Source organism: Eucyclogobius newberryi, unplaced genomic scaffold (genome assembly GCF_026437365.1).
Source record: "Eucyclogobius newberryi isolate DKJ021-1_F unplaced genomic scaffold, fEucNew1.0.hap1 SCAF_182, whole genome shotgun sequence".
Taxonomy (NCBI): Eukaryota; Metazoa; Chordata; class Actinopteri; order Gobiiformes; family Gobiidae; genus Eucyclogobius; species Eucyclogobius newberryi.
The window spans coordinates 63,204-79,225 of NW_027315815.1; the positions used below are offsets into that span (position 1 = coordinate 63,204).

The 16,022-nt window shown below is 47.0% G+C and overlaps 2 non-coding genes across 2 annotated transcripts; both read right to left on the reverse strand.

Moving 5' to 3' along the window:
• Positions 1-898: 898 nt before the first annotated feature.
• trnas-uga (transfer RNA serine (anticodon UGA)) lies at positions 899-980 on the reverse strand. Its single transcript has one exon. It is a non-coding gene; the product is annotated as a tRNA-Ser (tRNA).
• Positions 981-15,726: 14,746 nt separating this feature from the next.
• On the reverse strand, positions 15,727-15,809 carry trnal-caa (transfer RNA leucine (anticodon CAA)). The gene has a single exon. It is a non-coding gene; the product is annotated as a tRNA-Leu (tRNA).
• Between the last annotated feature and the right edge of the window lie 213 nt (positions 15,810-16,022).

Below are 16,022 nucleotides of genomic sequence, written 5' to 3' on the forward strand. Positions count from 1 at the left end.
TTGAGAGTTAAGGAACAGTTCTGTATGTAATAGATATAAGCCCATTCCACGTGCAACAAGTCTAGTGATTAGTATTTTCCTTGTGGCTCAGCCTATTAGACCATGGACCTGAAATCCACAATCCCGGATTTTGGAGGCTAGTATCCTGTGCATATTGCTTATGGGGTTATGTACCCATAATAGACTCAAATTGCTTCAAAATGTCTAATCATGGGTCTTTTTTGACCTACATCTTCTTTCACTACTCAGCTATCCTTTTCCCCAAAAAAGAAATAACAATGTAGGATGGATAAAAGAAATGTGCTGCTAGATTCAAAGCAAATGTGGAACTGGGAGCTTGCGCTGAAGATCGGCTTCCATCATCCAACACATTACTGACTAGCTTGGTTAATTTGGATTGACAATGGCAATAATGCAAGTAAAAACATTCTAGCAGAGGATGGTATCGATCCATCGACCTCTGGGTTATGGGCCCAGCACGCTTCCGCTGCGCCACTCTGCTGAATGGTTATGATCATGGGACTCAAACCCACAGTCCCTGGTTCAAGAGGCCAGTGCGTAATGCCCATGGGGCTGTATACGTCTAATAGACTCAAATTGCTTCAAAATATGAAATCTAATTTTAAAGGAATGTGGAACTGGGATCTTGCTACGAAAGACTGTGCTCTAACACTGAGCTACATAACCATCTCTTGTCTGTCATGATTATTGTCCAAGCGAGACCTGGAGTCAACACTTTTCACTTTGTGCCATCAACATATTGAATGGAGATGCAGGGGATTGAAACAAGGATTTCATACATGCCCTCGTTCTGAAGTGAGGCTCCGAAATTAAACATCAGCAAACATGCTGGTTTATAGAATAGAACGAAACCTCAAAATCTGTGCTGCTAAACACACGTTGCTGACAGGACTCGAACCTGCGCGGGGAAACCCCAATGGATTTCAAGTCCATCGCCTTAACCTCTCGGCCACAACAACAATACACATTTGAACTGTGTTTAAGAAAGCGGAAATTATCCACATTATTTTCTGAAACTAGCGCAATTACATTACCAGATTTAACTCTCCATGAATTCATGGAGACAGCATGTTTTACTAAACATTCTAAGCTCAGGTTTGGCGAGACATACCCATACTGGAAGTTGGGAATGTCGCCCAGGCTGCCTCGGCGAGAACTAGAAATTCTAACCCCTAGACCATATGAGAAATATAAAGATCAAGTGTAACAGATTGAATTGTAACATAAGCCTCATTGATGTTTGAGAGGTTAAAGAACAGTGCATAGTTGGGTCACCAGCTTTTAAGCAAGCATTTTTAATATCTAAATGTGCTTGGTTCTGCATGTCATGGAGAGAAGCACATAGCTCGGGATTTGTATCTTTCTTTTGGTTCAGCCAAATAGAGCCAGGTCTTGGTTTTTAATACAGTTTTTTTTAATGGGGTAGGAAGCACTATCAAGCAGCTCTGAGTTTGTGTTGTCCCGCTCCAGAAAATCTGGCTGAGTGCTCTAAGGAGCTAGATTTAAGTTCCAGTCCCTGTGAAGGGATGCTTTCAAGTACAACCGCTGCTACGTTGCATGGAACAGCTAAAGGTTGATTACTGCATATTGCACGCTGCATCCTAAATGGATGGGATTTTTCAATGTCTCTCTTAACAACCCACAGCGTGTCTTATTCATACTGTGGATTCAAGTCTTCCAAAAGGCTGACCACGATGTTCCCATGCCAGGAGTTGAACCCAGGCCACCTGAATGGGCCACTTTGTCTCACCTTCCTGCAGGTAGTGTGGATGGATGAAATAATATTGTTTGAATTTTATAAGTGCTACAAGGTTCAAAGGTAATGCGGGACTGGGAGCTTGCACTGAATCACCACATGTGCTGATTTGAAATATTTAAGTGAAGGTCTCTAAAATTCACTGCAGTGTAATCTGGCCATTAGCAAAGACTACAGTGTCACCTGCTGGGGATTGAACCCAAGACCACATACATGCTAAGCATGCGCTCTACCACTGAGCTACATCCCCTTCCTTATCAATGCCTTAAAATGATAGACGGATAGATGGACAAAAACAGAACAGATAGAATAGAATCAACAGAAACAGTGACCAGATAGGCAATTCAATTCTTCATTTTTTTTTTGTTTATTCCAATTTGACTGGTTGTGACACAAAACTTTGTCCCATTGTTACTTTACTTACATGTGCGTCACTTTTTGTGTGTTACAGTAACTTTTTTGGCCTGATCACCCAGTCCACAAGTGTTCCTGTACCTATATATTTACAAATCAAGCACTGTTAAGCAGGTGGCATCCTTTGCTGGTCAGGGGGAAGAGAAAGGTATGTTTCCAGCAGGGTTCTAAGAAATATGAAGCAATGCCAATGGATTTTTTGCCCATCAGCTTGACCACCTGGCCACCACAATACTGCATCTTTGGAAAATTACAGTGAAAGCTTGAGACCAATAAAAAAATCAAGATATGCTTGTCCAGTCAAGAATTGCTGGAAAACATGACTGATCCCAAATGAAGCAAAGTATGCGCTCTACCGCTGACCCACTTTGTCTAGAAATGCTCCAAAAAGAAACACCAACAAACCTGCTAGTCTATAGATGCATAGAAAAGCTAAAGGTTAATTACAAACTTCCGCATGCTGCGCCCTAATTGATGCCATGTTTCTATGCCTCTCTTCACCTCCGTCCAGCTTGAATATAATTGTAACCACAGTGAGTCTTGTACATAATGTAAGCCGGGAGTTGAACCCGGGCCACCTGGATGAGAGCCAGGAATCCTAACCGCTAGACCATATGGGAATGATTTGAGAAGGTAAGAGCTAATTTAATGGTAAAGAAGATAAGATAAGATAAGATAAGATAAGATAATAAGATAAATACATAAATACCATTGCATGTGATCACAACAGTAATTGCACATGAATATGTGTCATGACGGCACATAGATTGCACATGAATTTCACAGTAATTGCACATGAATTGCACATGGATTCCAACAGCAATTGCACATATGACGGAATTGCACATCAGTATTAGGTTAGGTCAGTATTGCGAGTGTTCAGGACTAACAGTGTTTGTTATAAAGTCTGACAGAAGCAGGAAGGAAAGACCTACGAAACCTTTCCCTCACACAGCGAGGGTGGATTAGTCTCTCACTGAAGCTGCTCTCCAGAGCGGACATAGTGTCCTGCAGGGGATGACACTCATGGTCCAGCATAGATGTGAATCTAGCCAGGACCCTCATGTCCCCCACCTCCTGCACCGAGTCCAGAGCACAGCCCAGGACGGAGCTGGACTTCTTGATGACTTTGTCCAGCCTCTTCCTCTCCCTCTCTGTGATGCTGCTGCTCCAGCAGGCCACACCGTACAGGAGGGCTGATGCCACCACAGAGTCGTAGAAGGTCTTCAGGAGTGGCCCTGTCACTCCAAAAGACCTGAGTCTCCTCAGGAGGTAGAGCCGACTCTGTCTCTTCCTGTACAGTGCGTCTGTGTTATGAGTCCAGTCCAGTTAGTGGTTCAGATCAACACCCAGGTACTTGTATGAGTCCATTCTCTCAATGTCCCGTCCCTGGATGTTTACTGTTTTTTTTTTTTTTTTTTTTTTTTATCTTTTATTATCAAAAACATCAAAACAAGTATTTACATATATTTACATGAATGTACAGACAGACATGACACACAAGGGCAGGGGAATGGGATACACAAGGGCAGGGGGAGACGAGACAAAAAATTACAGAAAATCAAACACACAATCATTCTCCAAACATTCTTCAGTGATGGGGGGTGATGCCGTGGTTGGGGTTGATGCCGTGGTTGGGGGGGTTATGCCGGGGTCAGAAGATGATGTCCAGGTTTCCAGAGGGTGTGAGGTGGATCAGGGTGTTGTGGGGGACGAGGTGGGTGATGAACCGGTGCTCTGCTGCCATGTGGAGGTGTCGGAGGTGTGCGGCCAAGAGTCCTTTGAAGATGGGCCAGGGTTCTGCTGTTTTATTGTCACGGAGATGGATGTTCCTGTTGAGATATAATGTGTACCGGGCTATGGAGAGGGTTAGTCGGGCGAGATGGGTGTTGGCTACAGAGCGACTCTGTCCGGGACCAAAGAGGAGGAGCCAGGGCTCCTGGTCGTCCCCTCCTAGGGCCGCCAGCAGTGGGAGCCTCCAGGACAGCCTCCGAGCGAGGAGGTCCTGCAGTCGGGACCAGAACGGGCGGACGGCCGGGCAGGTGTACAGCATGTGCTCCAGGGTCTCGGGGGGTCCGTGGCACACGGGGCAGTCCGCAGCGTAGCTGTCGGGAAGAAATGCGTGCAGTGCTGCGGATGTAAAGACGATCCTGTGTCTAAATCTGAAGTCAAAATGACCTACGTTATGTGGGGTGTACCAATTATAGATGTTGGCCCAGATGGTTGCAATGGTGCGTGCGGGGAATGTTAATGACCATTTGTGTTCCGAGGCGGGACGCCTGAGCACTCCCGGCAACAACAACTGATACAGGATGCGGGTGGGTAGGTCTGTGAAAATCCTAAACCTCCCCGTGCTAACAAATACATTAAAATTCAACTTACCTGTCGTGCTCCCCATTTGGCCCAAAGTGCTTCCCCAATGCCTGACCAGATTCCTGTTAAAAATACTTACCATACCACTAATATACTTTTTCCTAAACACTTTACCTGCTAACCTAAAACACTTCCCTATATAATCTACACTAAAATTACCTTTCACGTCAAATACCTTACCTACATATTCCAGCCCAGCCTCCTCCATCGCCCCACTGATCATGCACTCACGCTTCCCGGGGGGAGCGGAGAGCAAGTCAGGGTTATGACGGAGGGGCATGTGCGCGAGACCCTCACCGCTGTCTGGAACCGCCACAGTCAGGGGCCTGAAAGTCCTCCACGCCTCCAAGAGTTCCCTCTCGAAGGGGGGGAGGCCTTCCAGGACCGAAACAGGGGGCAACAAACACAAATTATAAACACCAAACTTACCTAGACTATTAACAAACTCACCTATATAATCCTTCCATGGAGCATCTACCTCAACGTCTAGAAATTTCCGAATTGTTTTCAGCCGGAAGGCCTTCTTCCTTAACTCTAAATCTGCTAACTTTAAACCTCCCTGATCGTACTCACCTATCATAACCTTATGTGCAATAAAGCCCCTCTCACGATTCCACAAAAAGTGGTTTATCACTAACCTTAATTTGTTAGCATAGACCCCCGGCAGGCCGTACACGGAGAGTGCATGGTTCAACATGGACATGCACAAAGAATTTACAACTAAGACTTTACCTTTTAATGTCAGATTACGACGTCTCCAAAAATTCAAGCGCGCTGTAATTTTCTCGCACAAAGGCGACCAAAGTGCAGTATGACACGCCTCCTCGTCTCTGCCCAGGGGGACGCCGAGGACCTTGTAGGAGTCCCCGGCCTCCCGGAGCTGGACAGGGAGAGGAACAGGCGTGACGCTGCCGCAAAATTTAACCGTGGTTTTATCGAAATTTATTTTGGCCCCTGAAGCGAGGCCATAAACATTGAGCACGTGGAGAGAGGCGTTCAGGCTCTCCACGTCTCGGAGGATCAGATTCGTGTCATCTGCGTACTGAAAAATTTTGACTTCCCTACCCGCAGGCGTGGTCAGTCCCCTCACCGCCGCGTCCGCCCGCAACATGGCCGCCAAAGGCTCAGCGGCGATGCTGTAGAGGAGCGACGAGAGGGGACAGCCCTGCCTGACTGATCTTTTTAAGGGGAAAGAGTCAGTTAGAAACCCGTTGACTTTGACCTTACTGACCGCAAAGGAATAGATGAGCTGTAGCCAATTAACAAACCGTTCGCCGAAACCTAACTTACCTAATACAGTCCAGAGGAACGAATGCTCAACTCTGTCGAACGCCTTGTTAAAGTCTACACTAACGTGAATACCACCGGTCGCGTGCATCTGCCGAAGGAGATATCTCAGAGACAAAACTATGTCTGAGATGTCCCTCCCGGGGACGCTGTAGGCCTGCGAGGGGTGTATGATGGATCCAATCACACGCTTTAACCTACCTGCTAATACCTTTGCTAAAATTTTATAGACTACGTTCAAAAGGCTAATGGGCCTGTAGTTGGCGAGGCTGCTCCTGTCGCCCTTCTTAAAAAGCAGAGTGACGACACTCATCGCAAAACCATCGCCAACTCTACACTCACTCTCAAAATCCTGATATAATAGGAGTAGGATCGGAGCTAACCTGGAAGCGAAACGCTTGAAAAACTCACAGGTTAGTCCGTCCTCTCCGGGGCTTTTTCCTGTATTTAAACTCTTGACTGCAGCCTCTATCTCCATGAGAGACAGAGGCGCGTCGCACAGCTCCCTATCCTCCCTGCTCAGTTTGCGCTCCAGAGCACCTACAGCCTGGTCTAAAGCCTGCTCTGCCACTCCGTCTGAACTAAAAAGCCTACTATAGAAATCCTGCGCTGTCTCTAAAACCTCACTTACCTCGGAAACAATCTTACCTGTCTTCTCTATCAACTTATCTATGTGCATCTTTCCCTGTGTAGCCTTCTCACAGCCGAAGAAGAACGCTGTCGAGCGTTCTCCTTCGACTGTGTGTCTGGCTTTTGCCCTCAAAATTGCACCCTGACACCTACTTACCTCCAGCTGCTCCAGCTCAGCGCGCACCACCAGGTACTCTGGATCCACAGGGCCAGTGGTGGAAGCTGCGCCCTGGTCCAGGACCTGCAGGCGCTGGCGGAGAGCGGTCTCCCTCCTGGTCGACAGCCACGCCTTGTGTTTGCTGTAATTGACACAGAGCTTTTTAATGCGTGTTTTTGCCGTCGGCCACCAATCGACCACGCTGTCGATCAGCTCCAGCTCCATGTCAAATACATCAAACAAAAAGTCCATTTTCCTACAAAAAGTTTCATCACCGAGGATGGAGCTGTTTAGGACCCACAGTCCTCCATTCCTCGGTGATGAAACTAACCCAAAATAAATATCTAAAGTGGAGTGATCACTCAAGCCTGACCACTTGTAGGAAGCACCACTGACTCTCTGTGCCAGGTCTGAGGAGGCAAAACAGAGGTAATGCGGGACTGCTTCGGGACGCCCTGCCACCTGGAGAAATCCTGCAGGAAGGGGTGGACGAACCGCCACACCTCCGTCAGGTTCCTGCTGGCGGCTTCTTCCAACAGGGCTGTCCTGGCAGTGCTGTTTTTAAAAGAGTTGTTAATGCCGATGTCTGTCTTGCAAAGTGTTGTATTAAAGTCACCGATTATGATTGTATTGTCGTTTGCAAAGCGAAATATTTTTTTGAAGAATTGCCTCCTCAGACCATCATCGTTCGGGGCGTAGATATTAATTAGTCTGAACTTCACTGTGTCCGTGAAGTCCAGGACCAGGAAGGAGCCCTCTGGGTCGGCGTGTACCAGGGTGGGTTGGCCTAAGACACCAGGCCTCACCACCGTGGCCACATCGCGCGAGCACGCCGTGCCCAGGGCCCAAAATACAGAGCCTACTCCCACGTTCCGCACTCGTTGCGCGTGGCTGACATCCCAATGCGTTTCTTGGATGCAGAGCACGTCCCACTTGGAAAAGTGTAACGCGCTCTGCATCCGCACTGGGCTCCGCAGGCCGCCTGCGTTCCAAGAGGACAAGGAGAACGCCATTAAGAGGAGACTTTGGAGGATACAACCCATCTTTTATTTCGACTTCTTTTTGGCGCCCGTCGCATCTGACTCCCACACTCTTTTTCTGACTTCACGGGTGGAGAAATCCATGAAGTCATCATTAAAAACAGTCTCGAGCTCACCTCGTGGGGCAGAGCTGCGTGTGGAGGATGGTGGGTTGATGGAGCTTTCTGCTGGCGCTTTTGATGTGGCTGGAATGGAGGAGGCGGAGGAGGTGGAGCCGCTCTGAGCAGCAGCGCCCTCTCCATCTCCTGCCACCTGCTTCCTGCGTCTTGTCCCTTTCTTTTCCTTCTTCTCCACCTGTCCCCTCTTACCACCGTCCGACTGGAGCTTGGGATCATCACCCAGCCCTGTGGTGATGTCCCCCCCTTTGGAGGTAAGATGCGGGGCCTGTCCCGCACCCATCCTCCTCCCGGGTTCAGCCTCTGCCTCCACGGGCTTAGGAGTTGGACCCTCACGAGTCCCTTCCCTCTGGTCAGGAGGAGCAGTTTGTCCTGCTCCCACCTTCCCAGACGCCAGCGCTGAGCCGAGCACCATCTCCAGTGCGACGGGCGCCTCCTCGTCTGAGGAGTCAGAGGAGCAAGAGGAGCCGAACACCTCTGGCTCCCCTGACTCCTCCACAGCCTCCTCCTCCAAAACCTCCTCTACTTCGGAGAGAGCAGTTGCGGGCACGTTCTGGGCCACGTCACTGCTCTCTCCTCCAATGGCGTCCTCCCTGTCCTCCCCTCTGTCCTCCCCTCTGTCCTCCTCTCTGTCACCCGCACCACACGGACATAAGTGGCGGAACATGCGGCACTCTCTGCACTTCGGGGCCCACTGCGCGACACACTCGCGCGCGTAATGCCCCTGGCTCCCGCAGTTGCGGCACAGAAAGTCAGGGCACTCCCTCAGAATATGGCCAGGCTGGAGACACCCCCTACACACCCGCACCTGCCTGTCGTGTATTACCCTGAAGTACTCGGGGCCCCCCGCGGTGTCAAACCTGACAGAATACGGTAAGGACTGCACCGTGTCCGTGAACCTTACCCGTACAAACCTGGTGCCGTCCGCCATGTTCGTCCCCGGCCACATTCTCCTCCTCACCTCGGAGACCGCAGAGACCCCCCAGGCGTAGAGCTTGGCCAGGATCTCCTCGTCCTCGATATAAGCCGGCAGCCCCATGAAGGACATGACCAGCTCATCAACCGAGATGTCACGGGCGTGAACCCTGACTCCTCCAATGCAGTACCCATCCAGGAGCCGCTCCTTCGCTTTGGTGGTACTGACGGTTACTTCATATTTGTCCTTTGAGATGAGTCTGCACGCTACTATGGAGCCGCACACCTCCTGAGTTGATTTCAAAAAAGCTAGTGGCGTGATTTGTGCTCCCTCCGTTAGTTCCAATACCACAGTGAGTTCTTTCATAAATTTCATCCTTCTTTCTTTGTTCTTTCTATTATTTACAGATTCTTTCAAACTTTGTCTTGCCTTTGTCGTGTCCATTCCAGTGTCCGATGCCGTGTTGTCCGTCCTTTGAGCCATGCTCACAAAAAAACAAAAAATCCACCTCCCAGTAAGTTTACTGGGAGGGGAACAAACAAAAAAACTGAAAAAAGTAAATGAAAATGATCAAAATAACGATTAAAAACTCCAAAAAACTCCCAAACCTCCAGCTCCAGACCATGCAGCACACCACAAATTGCACGCACCTCAAAAAGGCGAAATCTACGAGGTAACATTGGTCACTGAATATCTAGCTGAAACAGGTGGAGTAGCATTTAAAAGGCGCTGTGGCTGTCTAGTAAACAGGACATCCTGGGTTCAAATCCCAGCAGTGCCTTCATGATAGCCTTTCAAGCAAATCAGTTGTTTACATGTACAGAAAAACTTATCACCCGAAAGAGCTCTTTTACATTTTGCAATTAGAGATTGAAAAGTATCCCTGAATAAACAGAGTAAATGCACTCTTTTCACTCCTTGTTTCTCAGTTTGATGGTAAGGATTGATTGATGTAGACTGTTTTCGGATGACTGTTTTGCTTTTGTGAAAAAGGGGAATCAGACAAAAGTTGCAAAGGCATTCAAAGGCTGTGAGTTCGAGACCCACCAGAGTCACTGTTGTAACCCCTGTTATCTACATTGGTAAATAGGAAAGCCTGCTTGTGTTATTAACTGATGAAAGGAACTGCTAAACTTGGTTCAATTACCACAGAATCCCAGTGTGCTATAGGCTGGCCACTGCTTGGTAGGAGTTTCCCGTACGTGAGTGACTGTTCCTTCCTTCCTTCACGCCCCGCTCAACCTCGTCTTCTTCTAAAGAGCTTGGCGCTGTCATCAGAAGCTTTGGTCTTACTCAGCACCTGAGTGGCCCCACCAAGGGCAAAGGGCACACTCTGGACATGCTAATGACAAAGCGGGTTAATATTTCAAATTACAGTGTGGTAAATGTTACTTTGTCTGATGGTTTCTGTATTTCTCCAGGTGCAATGAGTTTGCAGTGTTCTTTGCAAGACTCATTTCAGAACATTAATAATACCATTATTTGCAGATAACAAGCACGCAGCCAACTAGACAACTGGAGTTAACCCATTTTGCATTTGTGGCTGACAAAACTTTCCAAGAGATCACCACAAGTCTGAGTTCCACTACATGCTGCCTTTATGCATTGCCTACTAGATTTTTAAAGTCTATGGTGAGCAGTCTGTTGGCTCCAATCAATGAAAAAGTCAACATGTTGCTTGGATCTGGAATTTTCCCAAGAGCCTTAAAACTGCAGTCATTAAGCCTCTCTTAAAGAAGAGCAGTCTTGATGCCACAGTGCTAAATAAATACCGGCCCATCTCAAACCTACTACTACTCAGTTGTCCATTCAAGCATGCAAATTATTTACAACGACAGAAAATGCGCTGCTGTTACAAATTGGAATAAGAGATGGAAAAGTATCCCTGCACACACAGATTAACTGCACTCTTTTCACTTTTTGATTCTCAGTTTGTTGGCAAGGAATGACTGATGTAGACCCATTTTGGATGAATACCGTGTTTTGCGTTTGTGGAAATGAGCATCATGGAAGGATGTATGGGCTCTGTGGCGCAATGGATAGCGCATTGGACTTCTAGGCATAATTTGCAAGGGGATTCAAAGGTCGCTAATGGTGAGAGTACATGGTTGTTTTTTACAATGGAAAGTCTGCTCGCTTTACTATCTGATGAAAGGCACTGCTGAACGAGGTTCAATTGCCAAGTGTGCTTGAAAAAGTAAGCAAATACATCGGCATTATGTCAAATAACATTATCTTGCAATTTTTCCTCAACATCCAGATCAACTGCAGTATATTGAGTGCGCAATAAATTGGCGAGAGTCGATTGATTGAGAGACTTCCAGTTTTTTTATAGCTACATTGGTACAGGGGATTTAGCTCAAAGGTAGAACGATTGATGCCCTCGCTCTCCATTAAACACAGTTGATTGGACAGGGGCTGAACTTTCGAAAGTTGCTGGCTCGCTTTTTTCAAGATTGTTTGCACTGTTTGCAATCCTTGTTTCCCATTTTTGTGGCAAGGGATGATTGATGTTAAGACTTGTAGCTTTGGATCACCGTTATCCGTCTAGGGAGCATTCTGCGGTTCAATGGTGTAATGGTTTGCGCACTTTGAATCCAGCGATCCGAGTTCAAATCTCAGTGGAACCTTGAGTGCCCCGAGAGTAGCGTTACTCTTTTGAAAAAGTGCAGAAACATGAAGAATCTTTGGGTAAAATCTGTGCTTACCCCCTGAAAGGAGCCAACCAAAGCATACAAACTAAACAAAGCTGTTAAAATCTGGAGCTGGTTTTCTTATGACCAAGCTTATGATTCAACGCCTGGATTACAAAAGGCGTAAACGTTTCACCGCATTGCAAAAGAAAATCAAATGAAAAGCATTGATGTGTTGAAGGAATCCTTTGACTTGGAGAGACAGGACTTTTATAGGACTTATTATAAGCAAGAAATGAAACAAAGAAATGACCACTATAATCCTCTGACAGTAATCTTTGTTGAAACCAATCAATCAGAACTTGCGAGGGGAATCATTTCTAAATGATCTCAATGCATTGGTAATCTGGACAACGTTCTGCTGAGTATATTCTAAACCAATGGGAACGAGAAGTTAACCTGGTTTTGTCTGACCAAGAGTGTGGAAATGTAGGAACAGCCCTGAGGAAGACCACAAAATCACATGCCTGAAGGGGAAAAATATGTTTTTTTCACCACACCATGTCAAAGTGTCCATTATTCACAAGGAAATGCTAACTGCTGGAGAACCCAGCAGGCAAACCACTATCAGGTGTTTTGGGGCTGTGCTGTTGCTCAAAAATAATGGACTGAAATTCAAAGGGCACTGCAGACTGTTTTTGACTTTTCCATCCCACTCAAATTTAAAACTATGTACTTGGGCCTCAACACTCCTGCCATGGACACAATAAATGGATACCCTTGGAACATACTTTTGGCTGTAGAGAAAAAGGCCATCACAAAGAAATGCTCGACACCAACCACGCCAACGATCAAAGACTTGACTGACATAGTAACAGACATTAGACATTGGATGAATGGAAAACAGTGACATTCAGGCTTAACTTGGATAAGCACTAATTTGATTGACTTGGACCAAGTAGGACCCCTATTTTCATTTAAATGTGATTTTGTTTTTATTTTATGTTTAGTGCTATTTATGTTCTTTTTATTTCGATTTTTGCTCCCTGGTCGTGTCCTGTATTGTTTTTATTTTTAATCAAAAGAAAAGAAAAAAGGACACACAGAACTAGTTCATTTTCTCGCTACGTTATGCCACACGTTTCGCTCCCTTGCCTAAATTTTTGAAAAAGTAGCCGAAATAGTTGGGAGAGCGTTAGACTGAAGATCTAAAGGTCCCTGGTTCAATCCCGGGTTTGGGCATGTGTACCTGAATGTTAGTCTTTGCCCAAAAATACAATGAATAGGAATGCTGGGTCTATTGGATATTTTGCGAGATCAGGACATAAATGGCATGGAAAGGATCTATAAAACATAAACAGCAAGCTTTCATTGGAACATTGTTAGCATGAACATGTTTGGTAACATGTTTGGTTTCGCTGAATGTTGTACCCAAGACCTTCTGCGTGTAGGGCAGATGTGATGACCACCACACAATGAAACCATGAAGCAGAAGTTTGCCTACTTCAATGCTGCTCTCTTTGATATAGCCCAATGATCAAATGTCATACTTATTTTCAAAACAGGACATCCTGTAGAAAGGTGTGGTTCAACGGTATAGCGGCTAGCGCTCTGAATCCAGAGTTTTTCTTCATTTTTAATTGCAATTAGAGGGTTAAACCTTTTATGGGTATGTCAAGATTCTCGCCTCTGTGGCGCAATCGGCTAGCGCGTTCTGCTGGTAGGCGAAAAGTTGGTGGTTCGAGCCCACCCAGGGACGACTGCTCACCTTGCCAGAGCAAGCAAGAAATACAATCCCAGAAGTAACCACTGTATGTAATTATGTAAGGAAACCAGGAAATCATTACGGCGCTGGGGCTTCCTTGGTCAAAGGGCCTGTTTAGTAAACAGGAAATGCCTACTCTTTTGTCTATGAAAAATATTTACAAGGAGAGTAAAGCCCACAAGAAGAGCCCTCAAACCCATACCTTTCTCCCTCAAGTTTACTGCTGCTACACTTTGCATTAAGAGAGGGAAAAGTATTGCTGCACATCAAGATTGTTTGCACTGTTTGCACTCCTTGTTTCTCATTTTTTTGGCAAGGGATGATTGATGTAAAGACTTGTAGCTTTGGATCACCGTTATCCGTCCAGGGAGCATTTTGCGGTTCCATGGTGTAATGGTTAGCACACTTTGAATCCAGCGATCCGAGTTCAAATCTCAGTGGAACCTTGAGTGCCCCGAGAGTAGCGTTACTCTTTTGAAAAAGTGCAGAAACATGAAGAATCTTTGGGTAAAATCTGTGCTTACCCCCTGAAAGGAGCCAACCAAAGCATACAAACTAAACAAAGCTGTTAAAATCTGGAGCTGGTTTTCTTATGACCAAGCTTATGATTCAACGCCTGGATTACAAAAGGCGTAAACGTTTCACCGCATTGCAAAAGAAACTCAAATGAAAAGCATTGATGTGTTGAAGGAATCCTTTGACTTGGAGAGACAGGACTTTTATAGGACTTATTATAAGCAAGAAATGAAACAAAGAAATGACCACTATAATCCTCTGACAGTAATCTTTGTTGAAGCCAATCAATCAGAACTTGCGAGGGGAAGAAGAAGAACAAGAAGAAGAAGAAGAAGAAGAAGGCGGCGGCGGCGGCGGCGACGACGAACACCTTATGCTCTCTAAACGCGGGGAAATCTCGTGGACCTCCAAGCCGTCGCTTGAGAGGCAAGGCGAGGAGGAGGAGAAGTAGGAGTAGACAAGTTGGCGCCCATCAGGGAGCTGTGGGACTTGTGGTGCAAGCGACTGCCGCTCATGTACAATCCGGGATCCAAGGTCACCGTAGACGAGAGGCTGGTTTCGTTTAGAGGTGATTTTTTTTATTTAAACAAATGGAGAAAAAAAAAGAGAAAATAATAATAATCAATAAATCAATAAATTAATAAATTAATAAATTAATAAATTAATAAATTAATAAATTAATAAATTAATAAATTAATAAATTAATAAATTAATAAATCAATAAATCATGAAAAGTAAATTCAAATTAAATAATATTTGTTGTTCTTGTGTTCTTGTTTTTCCTTCATTATTTTTTTTTATTTTTTTTCCCCTTCTTCTTCTTCTTCTTCTTCTTCTTCTTCTTCTTCTTCTTCCTTCTTCCTTCTTCTTTCTTCTTCTTTCTTCGTTCTTCTTTCTTCTTTGACAGGTCGCTGCCCCTTCCCTCAAAGCCGGCGAAGTACGGAATCAAGCTGTGGGTCGCGTGCGACTCGCTGTCCAGTTACGCCTGGAAGATGCAGGTCTACACCGGGAAATCCGATAAGCGCGCGCCTCCGGAGAAGAACCTGGCCACGCGGGTCGTGCTCGATCTCACCGAGGGACTGGGACTGGGAAGGGGGGCCGGGGGGGGCGCAACGTCACGTGCGACAACTTCTTCACCTCGTACGAGCTCGCCCGCAGGCTATTCTTCGAGAGGGACGGCCTCACCCTGCTGGGGACGCTGCGCGCCAACAGGAGCGAGTTCCCGCGGGAACTGGTCGACACGAAGCGCAGGGCGATCGCGTCTTCCGTCTCGTGTTCACGTTGGGCGAGACCGCGCCGGGGACCTCTTCCAACGGCTACGGCAACGAACGGAGTCCCCTCGGTCGCCTTGGTCTCCTACCTGGCGATGAAGAGCAAGAACTTGCAGATCCTCACCACGGTGCGGCGCCACCTACGGAGACGGCAATCGCGGCGGCGGCGAGCCTCCTCCTCCGAGCAAACCGGCGGCCGTGCTGCATTACAATCGCACCAAGGGAGGCGTGGATAACCTGGACAAGGTGACAGGTACCTACAGCTGCAGGAGGAAAACCTGCCGGTGGGCCCTCGTCCTGTTCCACAACATGATCGACGTGTCCGCGTACAATGCTTTCGTCCTGTGGCGGGAGCTGAACCTGATGTGGATGGTCGGCAAACGCCACAGACGCAGGCTGTTCATGGAGCAGCTGGGGAGCGCGCTCGTCGCGCCTCGTATACGCGGGAGGGAGGAGGAAGGGAGGGGGAGGGGGAGGAGGACCCGATGACCTGGCGTCATCGGGGACATCTCGGGAGAGGGGAGAAGAGAGGGGAGAGGAGAGGGGAGAGAGGGGGGGAGGAGGAGGAGGAAGAGAACCCGCTGCTGTACCCGCGAAGAGGAAGTGGTGCCGAATATGCCCCAGGAGCAAGGACACTAAAACGACGAACGTGTACCGAGGGTGCCTCGTACACGTGTGTGGCGAGTGCGCCCCCAGCTACTGCCCGCGCTGCGCTCGGACCTAAGTATCTGTCGATCTTACGATCGCTGCCGTTGCCGCCGTTGCCTTGCCGCCGCCAAAAATTTCCTGTGTTGTGTTTTTTTTATTTTTTATATTTGTCCAAGAAGCTTATACCAGGAATGGGATCCGAACCCACGAGGGCCACCGCCCGTCGGATCTTGAGTCCGAAGCCTTAACCGCTCGGCCATCCTGGTGAAAGCCTATAATGGCGTTGCTCGCTTGTAAAAGGGGTGTCGGTCGGTCGGTCGGTCGCCGCCGCCGCCACGCTACTATTTTGAATAAAGAATGCGACAACGCCGAAAAGAGAAAAATAATATATAGATATTTTTTTAAATGCTATTGTGTCAATTTTTATTTTATTTTAAATAATAAGGATGAAAAAAAAAAAAAACAATTATGTCCTTACG